This window comes from Notamacropus eugenii, chromosome 6 (assembly GCF_028372415.1).
Source record: "Notamacropus eugenii isolate mMacEug1 chromosome 6, mMacEug1.pri_v2, whole genome shotgun sequence".
Lineage (NCBI taxonomy): Eukaryota > Metazoa > Chordata > Mammalia > Diprotodontia > Macropodidae > Notamacropus > Notamacropus eugenii.
Window position 1 is genome coordinate 6,743,314 of NC_092877.1, and position 13,477 is coordinate 6,756,790.

At 43.7% G+C, this 13,477-nt stretch overlaps 1 pseudogene; it reads right to left on the minus strand.

Moving 5' to 3' along the window:
* Window positions 1-12,263: 12,263 nt before the first annotated feature.
* On the minus strand, window positions 12,264-12,996 carry LOC140511695 (uncharacterized; annotated as a pseudogene).
* Between the last annotated feature and the right edge of the window lie 481 nt (window positions 12,997-13,477).

Below are 13,477 nucleotides of genomic sequence, written 5' to 3' on the forward strand. Positions count from 1 at the left end.
TTTTAGTTAACCAAAAAGTTGCAAGAGGAATGGCTCTGATGCCTGAACAATTTTGAGAATTTGGCCCAGTACTTCCTCAACAGGGTGATGGTGTTGACTGGGAGTGGGGGGAGGGAGAATGGATGAGAAGACATGTGGCCAGAGATCATCGTGGTTACCTTGGGGCATCTTGAAATTTGTTAGTATCCCTTGCTTTGCTAGGAGCCTGTCCTGGCCCTTCACCTTGGGATTACATCAAAGAATTAAAGGATGCCAAAGCTAGAAGAAACCATTGACCATATGATGTGGAAGCTGAAAGGGACTTTAACCCACAGAAAATAAAATTCTAGAATTGAAAAGGACCTTACAACATAGGATGGTCAGAGCTAAAAGAAAACTACTTAGAACACCAAACATAGAATGTCAGAACTGGGAGGAACCTTAGAACACAGAATGTTAAGCTAAGAAGGACCTTAAAAACATAAAACATAGATTTCTAGAGTTGGGAGATACCTTAGAAATCACCTAATCCAGCCCTGCCCTTTAACAGATAAGGAACATTAAGTCCAAAGAGTCACACAGCAAGTAGGTAGAAAAACCAGGATTACAACTGAAGGTGTCTTGTCTTCCAGTCCAGTACTTCTGCTGCTATGTCACGGTACCACAGGCTTCAACAGTGTATAGTCTACATTTCTATCAGCCCACCACCCTTATCCTCACACTGAGGGTAAATTGGGAGTTTTCAGCCCAGAGGAAAGGCTCTTTGGGGAAGCTGGTGGTGCTACTTCAAGAGCTCGGGGGGCTATAGGACCACCAGCAACCCTGTCACAACTTACTGGCTCACATCCAGTGATAAGATGGGTTTGTCGCTTTAAAGTCTACTGCATCCAGACAGAATTTCTGAGATAATATTTTCTAATCTGTCATATATCTTCACGCTCAGTGTTTGACCTAATCCCAAGAAACTCAGTCCTAGAATCATTACCCAAGCAATCTATGGATGTTTTTTGATCATTTCCAGAAATGGAAAGAAAGGGGGTTCAGAATTCTTGAAAAGAGAAGCAGACAAAGGGTCAGACAAAGAAAGATAGATGGAATAGAGAAAGAGTGAAAAAGAAAGAGAGAGAGGGTGGGAGGGAGGAAGGAAGAAAGGGAGAGAGAAAGAGAGAAAGAAAGAGAGAAGGAAGGAAAGAAAAGAAAGAAAAAGAAAGGAGAGGGGAGAGAGGAAAGGAGGGAGGGAGAAAGGAATAGAGAAAGAAAAAGAGAGAGGGAAGAAGGAAAAAAGGAAGGAGAAAGAAGGAATAAATGAGAAAGAGAGAAAAAGAGACATTAAGAGAGAAAAGCAGCCCTGCTTGACAATGACAACTCACCAAGGGGACTGAGAAAGACTGGTTTATGGTCCAATGTCTCCAACCTCACTGGCTTGTAAAAATCCACTGCCTTTCTTCCTCTGCCCATGCTGGAGTAGTTTGAGGAAAGGAATTCAATTCTCTTAATAACTGGAAAGCTGGAGCTAGTTTCCCACTGAGTAAAATGATGACTGCCCAGGAGGGGTCCTCTCTCCACTCACTCACCCAGGGTCCAGAGTCACCTGGGGAGCAGCTTTTAGAAAGTCTTCTTTGGGGCATGTTTGTTTCTTTCCACTTTGTTTTAAGGAAGGGTTCTGTTTTTCTGAAATTAGTCCTTAGACGAAGAACCAAAGATCTAGCTGAAGAACAAAGCCACCTCCTTGATCTACAACCTAGACATTGATCCCAATCCCACCCCCATACATTTTGTACATTCTCAATATGACAGTTTTGCCAATATGGGCCCCATGGTCAAACGTTGTGGTAACTGACTTATAGCATCCAACAGAAGGTAGTGAAGCCTATGCTTGGGACCCAATTAAACAGGAAAAGACATTGGAGGGCATCATATCTATTTAACAGATGAAGAAATGAAGGCCAGAGGACATATGCAATTGCTTGCTCAAGACCACCAAGCACATTAAGGATAGAGCTAAGATTAGGACCCAGGTCCTTTGACACCAAACCCAATACCCCTTTCCAGTTTCCATGTGGGCTAGGGACTTGGCCAGAGAAGAGAGGAAAGGGTCGATATATTGGATGAGAACAAAACCAGGGGAGCTGGAAGAGGAAAACCCAGCAGACTGTAGAGGTCAAAGCTGACTTGATGGTATCTGGGCCTTCTTTCATCCCAGTCATTCATCATACATTGGAGTCTTCCTTCTGCTTTCCTTTAGGGAAGGCCAGCCACTCTTTATTTCTGGTGCATGGAGATTGGAGCAGGAGGCTCAGCCTGGTGTTTTAATAACTTTGACTCCCCTGAACCAGAGACACATGCAGGAAGTTAGAGAAGTCTATAAACAGTGGGCTTCAGTCACAAAAATGTGCTACGACTGGTCCTCAGATAGCCCCAAGAAGCCTGAGGCTGGGGGGAAGGAAGAGAGGAGGCATGAATCCCACAGAGAAAGGAGGGGTACTGCCAAGGTCCCTCAACCAGGGAACCAGATGGCTGGTTGAGACAAGGCCAGGCCTCTGGGGACCCTGGAATCTACAGAGCCCAGGGCCAGGGTCCTTGGAGATTCTCAGTGCCCCAGCTGTGTGGGAAATGATACGAAGAACTGGAAAATAAATATGGGGGGGGGGGAGGATCTCTGAAGGGCCATTTTCAGTCCTGCATTTCGCCAAGGACTCAACCAGTCACAACACTCGCAGCACAGGACTCCAAAGGAGGAGGGAAAACAGAAGTCAGGCTGAAATATTTATACACTCAGTTCTGACCTGTGAACCTCAGAGGGGAAGGTGTAGACAGTAGCATGGCAGATTTCTTCAACCAGAAGTCAGACTCACATCCTGAGGGGACGGGGCACCTCTTACCTTTAGTTTGTTTGTCTATTTTTTTCATTTTAATTATCTCCCTTTGAGTCATGATCATCCTATCTCCGACCCTTATCACCTGCCTCCCAAACTATTCATTAGTCCCTTGTTGGATCTCCAGCTTCCAGGCTCTCCTCTCTCTAATCTATCCTCTATTGTTGTTTTGTTGATTAGCAACATACAATCTTCATGACCCCATTTGGGGTTTTCTTGGAAGAGATACTGAAGTGCTTTGCCACTTCTTTCTCCAGCTCATTTTACAGATGAGGGAACTAAGGCACACAGGATTTAAGTGACTTACCCAGGGTCACACAGCTAGCAAATGTTTAATGCTAGATTTAAACTCAGGTCCTCCTGACTCCAGGCATTGTGCTCTATCCACTGCACCACCTAACTGTACCCATCTATCCTCTAGATGTTGCTAAAAGGTTCTAACCATGTTCTTCCCTTGCCCAAGAATCTTCAGCAGCTTCCTACTGCCTCTAGGATAAAATGCTAACCTTAAAACATGACATGTCAGATCTAGGAAGGACTTTAGAACATAGAATATCAGGGCTTCAAGGGACCTTAGAGAAGAGAATGCTAGAGTTGGAATGGACCTTAGATGCTTCATGAACACAGATTGTGCGAGGTAGAAGGATTGCTAGTGGTCTTCATGTCCACGGCCCTTTCCATGGTAGCCAGATATCTTCTAAGAAGCAGAGGTAAAAAGGAATAAGGAGCATATCTGGGGAGGCCCAAACCTCCCCCTGTTCCCTAAATCCTTAGGGAACAACAGAAGCTAAGGCCTCAAATATTGGTGAAGTTGGGGATCCCCTGGTTAGGAACAGACTGTGGCCTCATCTCTTGGTTCCACACACTCTCACTGGCCAGCCTCATCCCTGAAATCCTCTCCCTTCTCCTTTCTGAAAGTCCCATCACAAATCTCATCTGCTGCAGGAAGCCTTTCCTGGTCCCCTTCAAGCTCCTATCTGCCTGTGGCTGATTATCTCCAATTTATTCTGTAAATAGCTTGTTTGTCCAGTTAATCCAATACTAGACTGAATTCCTTGAGATCAGGGACTTTCTCTTGTTCTTCTTTGGAGCACTAGTGCTTAGCACAGTGCTTGGCACATTGTACATACCTGATAAGTGTTATTGATTGACTAGGGCTGATGGACTTGAGAAATAGGTTGAAATATTGCCCAGGGAGCCCCAACATGACAGGGAGCCCAGGGAAAGATGGGGCTGTCCCTGGAGAGCTGCCTCCTCATCATAGAATCACAAAATAAAGTCAGAGATAATTTTGTCCAACCCCTTCATTTTACAGAGGAGGAAACTGAGACTCAGTGTGGTCAGGGCATTTGCCCAAAGTCATTTTGGTAGGAAGTAACAGGGTTAGGATTCAAACCCAGGTCCTCTGACTTCAAAGTCAATACCCAAATCCAATTTCACAGAACCACACTGGGCAGAGATACCCTTAGATTTATTTTTCCAGCTGGGAGGTTGGCCTTATTTAATAGTTCCTTTCCAATCTTTCCCAATAATTGAACTTGATCAACTGTGTTTATTTAACACCCACAATGTTCTCGGCTCCACATTAAACACAGAGAAGTCCCAGTCCTCAGCCTCAGACAACTTGCCGCCTTCTGAAACTGAGCCAGGCAATCGCCATTTTGGTTTGGGCCAAAAAAACCACAGAATTTCTCTCTCCTTTTCCAACATCTTTCCCCTCTCACCACCTCTAGATCCCTTTCTTAGCTTTCTCCTTGGAGAGTTCCTTCTCTGTGTGTCACAGTTAAAAGCACATTATAGAAAGAACGTCCAAAGGCAGAAGGTCTCTTTTTCCGTGCCTCTTTTCCTCCCTTCTCTGACCCTCCTTTTAGCCTTCTCTGTTGTCTCCTCTTTCCCCAAGCCGTTGCCCAACCTTTCAGGGGCCACAGAAATCAACAGCTTGATAATACCACCCTTTCCTCCAGAGATGATGTCGTCTGCTGGATTTGGTGTCCAGCTCTCAGACTGTTTTGGCCCTTAATCAGGACACTGTCTTCCTCCTGGGTGTGCAATGAGACGCTGAGCAAGTTTGCTGACTTGCCCTCAACATATAATAAATAAAGGCGATTATTCAAAATTTGTTCTATCACAGCATGGCTTCTGCTCTGCTGAGAGGAGTCGGCTGCTGGCAACATTCCCTCTTGCTTTGTAAGTGAAGAGGCTGGCAGCCTCACAGTTGCTGCAGTCTAAACAATCCTATATCCAGTTTAGCGTTACCCAATAAAACACTCTTCATTTCAGTTCAACAACCATTATTAAATGCTTAATGGGCTTGGGGATGGGATACAAAGAGGAAAAAAAATTAATACAGTCCCTGCCCTCAAGGAGATTATAGTTTAATAGGGAAGTGGAACAGTGGATAGAGCATTGAACTTGGAGTCAGGAAGATCTGAATTCAAATCTTCCCATGGATACTTACTAGTTGTGTGACCCTGGGCTAATCATTTAACCTCTTAGCCTCAGTTTCCTCATTTGTAAAATGAGCTCCAAAATCCAAATAGTACAAGTTAGGATATGACTAGGAGAATAGGAGAGATCATGCAGGGTAATCTGAGGACTTCAGGGACAGATGGTTCACTTTTAATAGTAATTGGGGAGTAGGGAAAAAGGTTATCAGGGAAGACTTCATGGAAGTGAGAATACCTGAGCTAGGCCAAAGATAAAGAGAGGATTTTTAATAGGTGGGGAGAAGTTCAAGCAGATTTTCTTTTTCAAAATAAATTTTTATTTGATTTTTTGGTTCTGTTTTTATGTCATCAGAATTTTCCCCAGTGTTCTTCCTATTTCCTTCCCAGGGAGTCATTCCATGTAATGGAATGTTTAAAGGGAATATGTTTAAAGGCAAGAAAAGAAGTAAGTAGAGCAAATCGATACATTAAAAACGTCTAAAAATATGTGCAATGTCCCATCTCCGTGAACCTCTCATCTCTGCAGAGGAATAGGGGTAGAGTGCCTTTTTCTATGTCTCCACTGGGACCATGTTTATTATTTATAAATGTGATTCCAGGCATGGGTCTACAGCCAGAGAGAATGCTCAGAGCCAAGACATGGAGCATCTTGTTCATGGAACAGCTGGGAGGCTGGGGTCACTAGAGCAAGAGACAGGGAGAAAGGTATAAGAAGACTGGAAAGGTAAGAAGGGGCTAGGTGATCAAGGGATTTGAATGCCAAACAGAACTGGAAGGGACTTCGGGATCTAGTCCATACTCCCTCATTTTTACAAAGGAGGAAACTGAGGTCCAAATAGGTTAAGGGAATGGTAGCACAGGTAGTGAGATCTGAATTCTGATTCCTTCATCACCTCACCCCTTCTTGCCTACAGGTATTGGTATATTCCTAAGAAAGCTAGGTTTCAACAGGAACCAAATCTATACTCCCCAAAGAGATCAAAGCAAAGAAAAAAGGAACCATATGTACAAAAATATTTCTAGCAGCTCTTTTTATGGTAGCAAAGAACTGGAAACTGAAGAAAAGCCCATCAACTGAGGAACGGCTGAACAAGTTATGGTACATGAGCGTGATGAAGTACTGTCATGCTGCAAGCAGTGATGAAGGGGATGGTTTCAGAGAAATCTAGGCACGCTTGTATGAACGGATGCAGAACCAGAACAATTTACTTGAGAGCAAGAATATCGCAAAGACAAACAACTTGGAAGACCTAGGAGCTCCAGTCAACACGAGGAGCCAACTATAATTCCAGAGGACGCCCCTCCAGAGAGAGCTCCTGGACTCCGAGTACAGCCTGAGACACATTTGTTTTTCTTGCTTTCTCAAAGGAGCTGGGAGGGAGAGGATATGGATCTGAAAATTGAATTTAAAAAGTCCAGATTCGATCATAGCCATCATCTATAGGAAAAACCAATAAAGGCCAAAGGAGAGAGAGAGAGTAACGAGAGAAGAGAGCTGGGCTGGAGCGAGCTGGTTTACAAAGGGAACTTGGAAAGGGAGGATGGAGAATGATAGGGACTCGGGGAAGCTAGGATTCAGTTTGCTTTGGGGAGGAGCTGGCATGTGCCACAGCCTTCCTTATCCCCCATCCTCAGGTACAGAGATTCAGGCTAGACGGAACATTAGGGACAGTCAGTCCCAGTGGGAAGGGGATGTATCACAAGAGGATGTAGTTCAGAAGCCAGGGAGTGAGAGTAGGCTAGCTGAGCAGAAAGCATCCTGCCAGCTCATGGGAGAGAAGTGTGTTGTTATGGAAGTGTATTAAAAACCTATTTTTTCAAATTCAACAGAAAATACTAAGAAACAATATCTTCTCCTGACTAAAATCCTTTCCACTTTTCCTTTTAGGAAAGCAGATAGAGCAAAAGTAGACTCTTTCTTAGGGAAATAGATTTAAGGGCAATAACCAAATTTAACTTCCTTTTTTTAAAGTAAGATCATTGCCTGTACACCCAACTGGAGGGATTGGATCCATATATATCCAAGGGGAGTGTCCTTCCCAGGGAGCAAGCCCTCCACACTCCATCTCTTGACCCCAGGAATTCTCTCTGACCGTCCCCCATGCCTGGAACACTGTCCTTTCTCCACTCCTACTGCTAACCTCCCTGGCTTCCTTTAAGTCCCAATTAAAATTCCACCCTCTACAGGAAGCCTTCCCTAAGCCCTCTTCATTCCAGTGCCTTCCTTCTGTTAATTTCCTATTTATCTCGCATAGCTTGCTTTGCTATTATTGTGTGCATGCTGTCTCCTCCATTAGACCATAAGCCCCCTGAGAGCAGGGAGCGTCTTCTGGGTCTTTTTGTATCCACAGTGCCTGGCACATAGTAGTTGCTGAAATGTTTATTGATGGATATTGATATCAGGGAAGAAGCTAGTTTTAATCTTTCAAGTGTATGGTCTAAGAAGAAACCAAGTAGTGAGTACTGGGGAATGTTAATCCCAAACTATGATTTAACATTGTGATCTTTTCCTTGTTCAAGATTCCTGTAATAGCTAGCTCAAATCATCTTGGGGTAGAGATTCATTCTTGAGGGAGTACAGTAGAATTACACCACTTTGGATAGCTCTCGTGTGTGTGTGTGTGTGTGTGTATGTGTGTCTGTGTGTGTCTGAGTGTCTGTGTGTGTCTGTGTGTGTGTATGTGTGTCTGTGTGTGTATGTGTGTCTGTGTGTGTGTATGTGTGTCTGTGTGTGTGTGTGTCTTGGAAATGCTTCGATATTATATGAATGATAAATGAAATAAGATTATTTCTACCAGGCTTGTGCCTTTACACCAAGCATAGTATTAACATCTTTTCATTGACGCCTCGACTTACCAGTGCCTGGGGCAAACCTCTGGCTGCCCAGCCCTAGCTCTGGTTCCTCTCTCCCCCATAGAGCATGAATTCACTGAGGGCAGAGCCTATTTCATTTTTGTCTTTGTGTCCCACAGAGAGAGTCCACATCTCTTTGGCATGTGGTAGCCACTTCATAAATTCTTGTTGATTGGTTGATTGGGGTCAAGGGGGAGGGGGTTGGAGGGGAGGGCAGGATTTGAGCCAGGCTTTTCCTGACTCCAAGCCCAATGATCTATCCTGGATGCCAAATTACCTCTTTCCTTTCTACAGTAAGGTTGATACTAGCCTGGGCCAGTATTTCTTCCCACCCACTCCACTCTTATGCTTCCCCTCACCCAGCCCAGAAAACTTCTTTGATCTGCTCAACAAGGGACTCCTCTTCCCCTCCCCTCCAGCTGTGGCTATTACATGGATGTCGGAGATGTTGGAGATGTCGGAGGCTGGGGACATGGGAAGAAGAGGAGATAATCCTCTCTCCTGCCCATTGTTCAAAGACATGCTCTCCATTGGCCCCACCATGGACATGAGACCTCCTCCCAGTGGATGCTGGGCCCAGACGAAAGATCAAACATTGAATAAGGGGAAGATGAAGAGGCCACTGCTCAAGTCAGAGGCAGAAGAATGAGAGAAAAGATGGGGCCAGGAGAATAATTACTTTCATCCAAATCCTATTCCCATAAATCCCCAGCCTCTTTTGAAGGCAATTTTCCCTTAATAAAAGGCAGTGTTATTAATGTCTTTAAGTAGAAGCCTTTCTGTGCAGGACAATGGGCAATTCCCCAGGCAGGGTTGTTTCTTGCCTCCTGGACAGTACAAGTCTATATGAGACCAACAGATGGGCACACACGTCTGCTTCCAGGCCTGTGAGTCCCTCATCAGAGTCGGGTAACAGCCCTACAGTGGAGTTTCTGGAAACACAGGCTGACATGTTCCCTTGCATCTCAGAAGCCTCTGCTCTTTGGCTACAAAGCTCCACACAGGGATTCGAGGAGGGCATGGTTGAAACTCTGCTGCACTGAAGCCATTAATTCAACAAGCATTTGTTAAGCTCCTAATATGTGCCGGGTACTTCAACAAGCACCAAGGACACAAAAATGAAAATAGTCCCTGTGCTCAACAAGCTTATGATCAATTGAATCAGACGGAAGCAACACATTAACATCAAAGAGATAGAAGGTAATTTTACAAGTAGATGGTACAGTGGAAGAACTAGGTGGCACAGTGGAGACTGAGGGCTAGAGTGAGCTCTAATCCAGCTTCAGACACTTATTAACTTTCTACACTTACTACCCTGGCCAAGTCACTTAACCCTATTTGCCTCAATTTACTTTTCTGTAAAATGAGCTAGAGAAGGAAATGGAAAGCCACTCCAGTATCTCTGCCAAGAAAACCCCAAATGGGGTGATGAAAAATTAGACATGACTCCACAACAATTTTGTAACATAAAGTAATTTCAGGTTATAAGAGAGCACCAATAACTCGGTAAGGAATAACTAAAGAAAGGTTTCCTGGAATACCACATACAGGAAAATCAATAGCTTGACTGAAAAACTGAGTGGGTGAAATAAATCTAAAAGGGTGGCTTGAAGTCAGATTGCAAAGTTCTTTAAATTAAAAAAAAAGATTTTATTGTACCCCCAAGGCAATAGGGAATTTTGGCTAGTCATTCTTGACTGGTCAAATTTCTTGACTAGTCTTTCCTGTCCAAGCACTGACTTATGCCCTGTGTAGATGCAAACTTTCAAACTCATCTCTTACTGTTTCCTTTACATTTGTTGGTGAATCTTTCCTTCAGTTAGTCCAATGCTACCACCCTTTTATGATTTCTTAATGGCTCTCTATTGGGACAGTCTCCTAGTTGTCTCAAGTCTCTTCTCTGGCCCATCCTTCAACATGCATAGAGTGTATGTACACTTTGATCATGTGACTCTTCTGCTCAAAATTATCTGTGACTCCCACTTTCTGCAGAAATAAGTCCAAATTTTTGAGATTGGTGTTCAAGGCTTTCCAAAGTTTGACACCACTCTACCATTGGAGGTTTATCTCAAATCACTTATCTCTGCTACATACTCTATGCTCCAGTTAAACTGGAAGACTATCCATGTGCTGTCCAGACCCCATGTTTCATTCATATCATACCACTAAGTCAAGAAGGATACCCTTTTTCATCACTGTCTATTGATACTTGACCCATCCCACAAGATTCCAATTCAAAAGCCATTTCTTTGTGGAATCCAAGAAGAATTCCTTTTTATAAATTCCTAGTAAATAGGTTTCTAGTCTTTGCTTGAAGACCTCTAGAGCAGAGAGCACTCTACCTCCAAACTATTCATTCCACTCCATGACAGCTCTAATTGTTAACAAGTTTTTCTTGACATCAAGTCAACATCTGTCTCTTTACAATTTAGCCCCCATGTTCCTTCTTCTGCCCTTTGAAGTCAAGAAGAAGAAATCTAATCCTTCTTCCATGGAACTTTTGCTCATTAAAAGGGCCATTCCCTGACTACTTCTTAAAGAGGCCTGTTCACTCAATGGGCATTACCTCCCTCGAAGTTAATACATCAAAAAGCCTAGCCTAAAAAGGCCAAGGTCTCCCATTGCATCCTGGGCCATTTCCAATCATCTTGATGAATGTCTGGTTACTGAATGTAGATGACTTAGGAGGAGAAAGTGAGGTTGGTGACCTTGTACAGCTCTCCTTCACTCAAAACAAAGTCAAGTGCAAATCATGTCATCATTTCTTTGACATCATGGTCTTCTTCAAAAATGAAGGACAAACCCAACAATCTTATTAAGTATATGAAATAATTAAAATATTTGAAAACAACTATCACATTCCTCCCTAAATTTTCTTTTCTCCAAGTAATCTTTCTTGATTCTTCCTCCCTCCACAATGGGACATCATCCTTTCTTTGAAGATCATAGAGAAAAGGATATTTTCAGAGAAAACTGAGAAGACTTGTATGAACTGATATGGAATGAAGAGAGCAGTACCAGAACAATATTTACAACAGCAACAATATTATAAAGATATACAACTTTGAAAGACACGGGTTTTGACCAATGCAATGGCCAACTAGGTTTCCAAAGAATTCAGGATAAAATATGCCACCTACCTCCAAATAAAGAGGTGATACAGTTAGACTAAAGATTAAGACATTTGGAGTGGACCATGGCCAATCTGTGAATGTGCTTTTCTCAACTATATATATTTGTAACAGAGGTTGTCATTTTTTTATATAAATTTGGGAAGGAAGAGGGAGGAGTGGAAGAGGAAGAGAAGATGGATTTTCATTGACCGAGAAAGAATGAAGTTAATTTTAAAAAATTTTAAAGAGAAAAACCAAGATCAAAAAAACAGAGTCAGAAGGGACCTCAGAGGTCTTTTTATTAAGAGATGTTAAGCATGTAGCCAGAACCAGATCAAGATATAATTGGAAAATATTTAACAAAATAAAATAAAAATACAATAGAACATAAGCGATGTTAATATATGGCTTTCTAAGTCAATATATAGCCCATAGGAATCTTTATTTACAGTTTAGTGGCCCCCAATTCTATGTGAGCTTGATACCACTGATCTAATCCAACTCTCTTCCCCATTTTACAAAGGAGAAAACTGAGGTTCCAAGGAGCTGAGTGAGTTGCCCAAGGTCACATGTACTAATGAGCATCAGAAGTGGAACTCAAACCTAGACCTCCGCCCACTATACAACAAAAGGACCTGAATTCTCCTCTACTTACCTCCTCTCTTCCATCAATCAAATGATAATTATTTACTCATTTGTTCAGTTACTAATTCAACTAATATTTATTGAGTCCCCTTCTGGGTATACCAAGTTGCTATTCTGGAGGTTTGCCCTCTCGTTAGGAACAAATGAGTCTACATTTGCAAAGTGCTTTGCAAATCTTTAAAGCTGTATGTGTTAACTTGTTACAGCATGGCGGATGGAAATGACAAGGTAACCATCACTACAACAGAGTCTATAGTAGTGCTATATGAATGGCTAAGATTGAGAGCCTCCAGGAAGTCAGAGTTAGTGGAAGGAGCAGCGACAGGGTGGGGCTGGAAGCAAAGGGGTTTCTACACCTTATTTAGGTCAAGTAGAGTCTGTCCAGCATCATTTGTGTGCAGAGGAGCTCCTCGTTGGTGCATTTCAGTTTATCTTCCAAGTCATCAATTGTCTTTTCCAGTTTGGCTACCAATCTCTCAGCCAACTCGGCATGGGTCTCAGCTTCCTTGAGTTTACGGGTGAGAATCTTTATCTCCTTCTCATACTTGGCCTGTTTCCGAGAATACTTTTCTTTAGTAGAATTCAAACCCTTCAGGTTCTGGTCCATCAGTCTGATCTGCTCATCCATCTGCCGGCAACCTGACTCAGCCAGCTCGGCCAGCTCCTCGGTGCGCTCCAAGCTCCTCTCCATGGTCACCAACTTGTGGCCACCTCCTCTTACTTCCTGTCTGCTTCCTCTGCGATGTTTGGCGTCTTTCAGCTGGATTTCTTGTAGCTCCATCTTTTCTTCATCCTTCAAGGCCCGGTTTTCAATGACCTTTATACCTCTCTCATTCTCATCAGCAGCTTTCTCTGCCTCCTCCAGCTTCTGCAGAACGGTTGCCAGGCGCTCCTGAGCACTGTCCAACCTCAACCAGCTGGATCCAAGGGTTCAAGGAAGCCACCTCAGCCTCAGCCTGTTCCGGGCCTCTTCTCCCCTTCCACCTCCCTCTGGAGACGCTCGGCCCTCTTCTCGGCGTCATCGACCTGCTGCTGCAGAACCTGAATCTTGCGCCTCACCTCCTCGATGGTGCTACCAGCCATGGTGCCCGCCCCGGCTGCTGTCTCCTCCTCTCGGTGCTGCTGCCGCTTCTCAACCCTACTTTCACACAACTCTAAGGCACAGACCTACCAGAGCCCCTGCTCCTGGATCGAATTGTTCTAAATGAATTCTCCTTCTCAGGAACCCACTCTGACCCTTGATACTGAAATCCAACCAATGCTATCCACAACCCGCATGATAGAACTTCTATCCAAGCTGCTCATGGATCCCCAAATGCCCCAAACCAGCAGCAGAACTGAACCGGCACTCAGCTTTATCCTGACACAGCCTCTGGGGCAGTCACTCCTCATTTTAACGCAAACCTCCTCAAATCCTAACCCTCTACACCGGAATTCAATTCAACAAACAAACAAAAAAACCTTCAGGTGGAAAAAGTTCTGCCTTTGGAGTTAGGAGACCTGAGTTTTAATCCCGCCTCTGAAATCTAGCAAGTGCAAGACCCCAGGCAAGTCACCTAGTCTC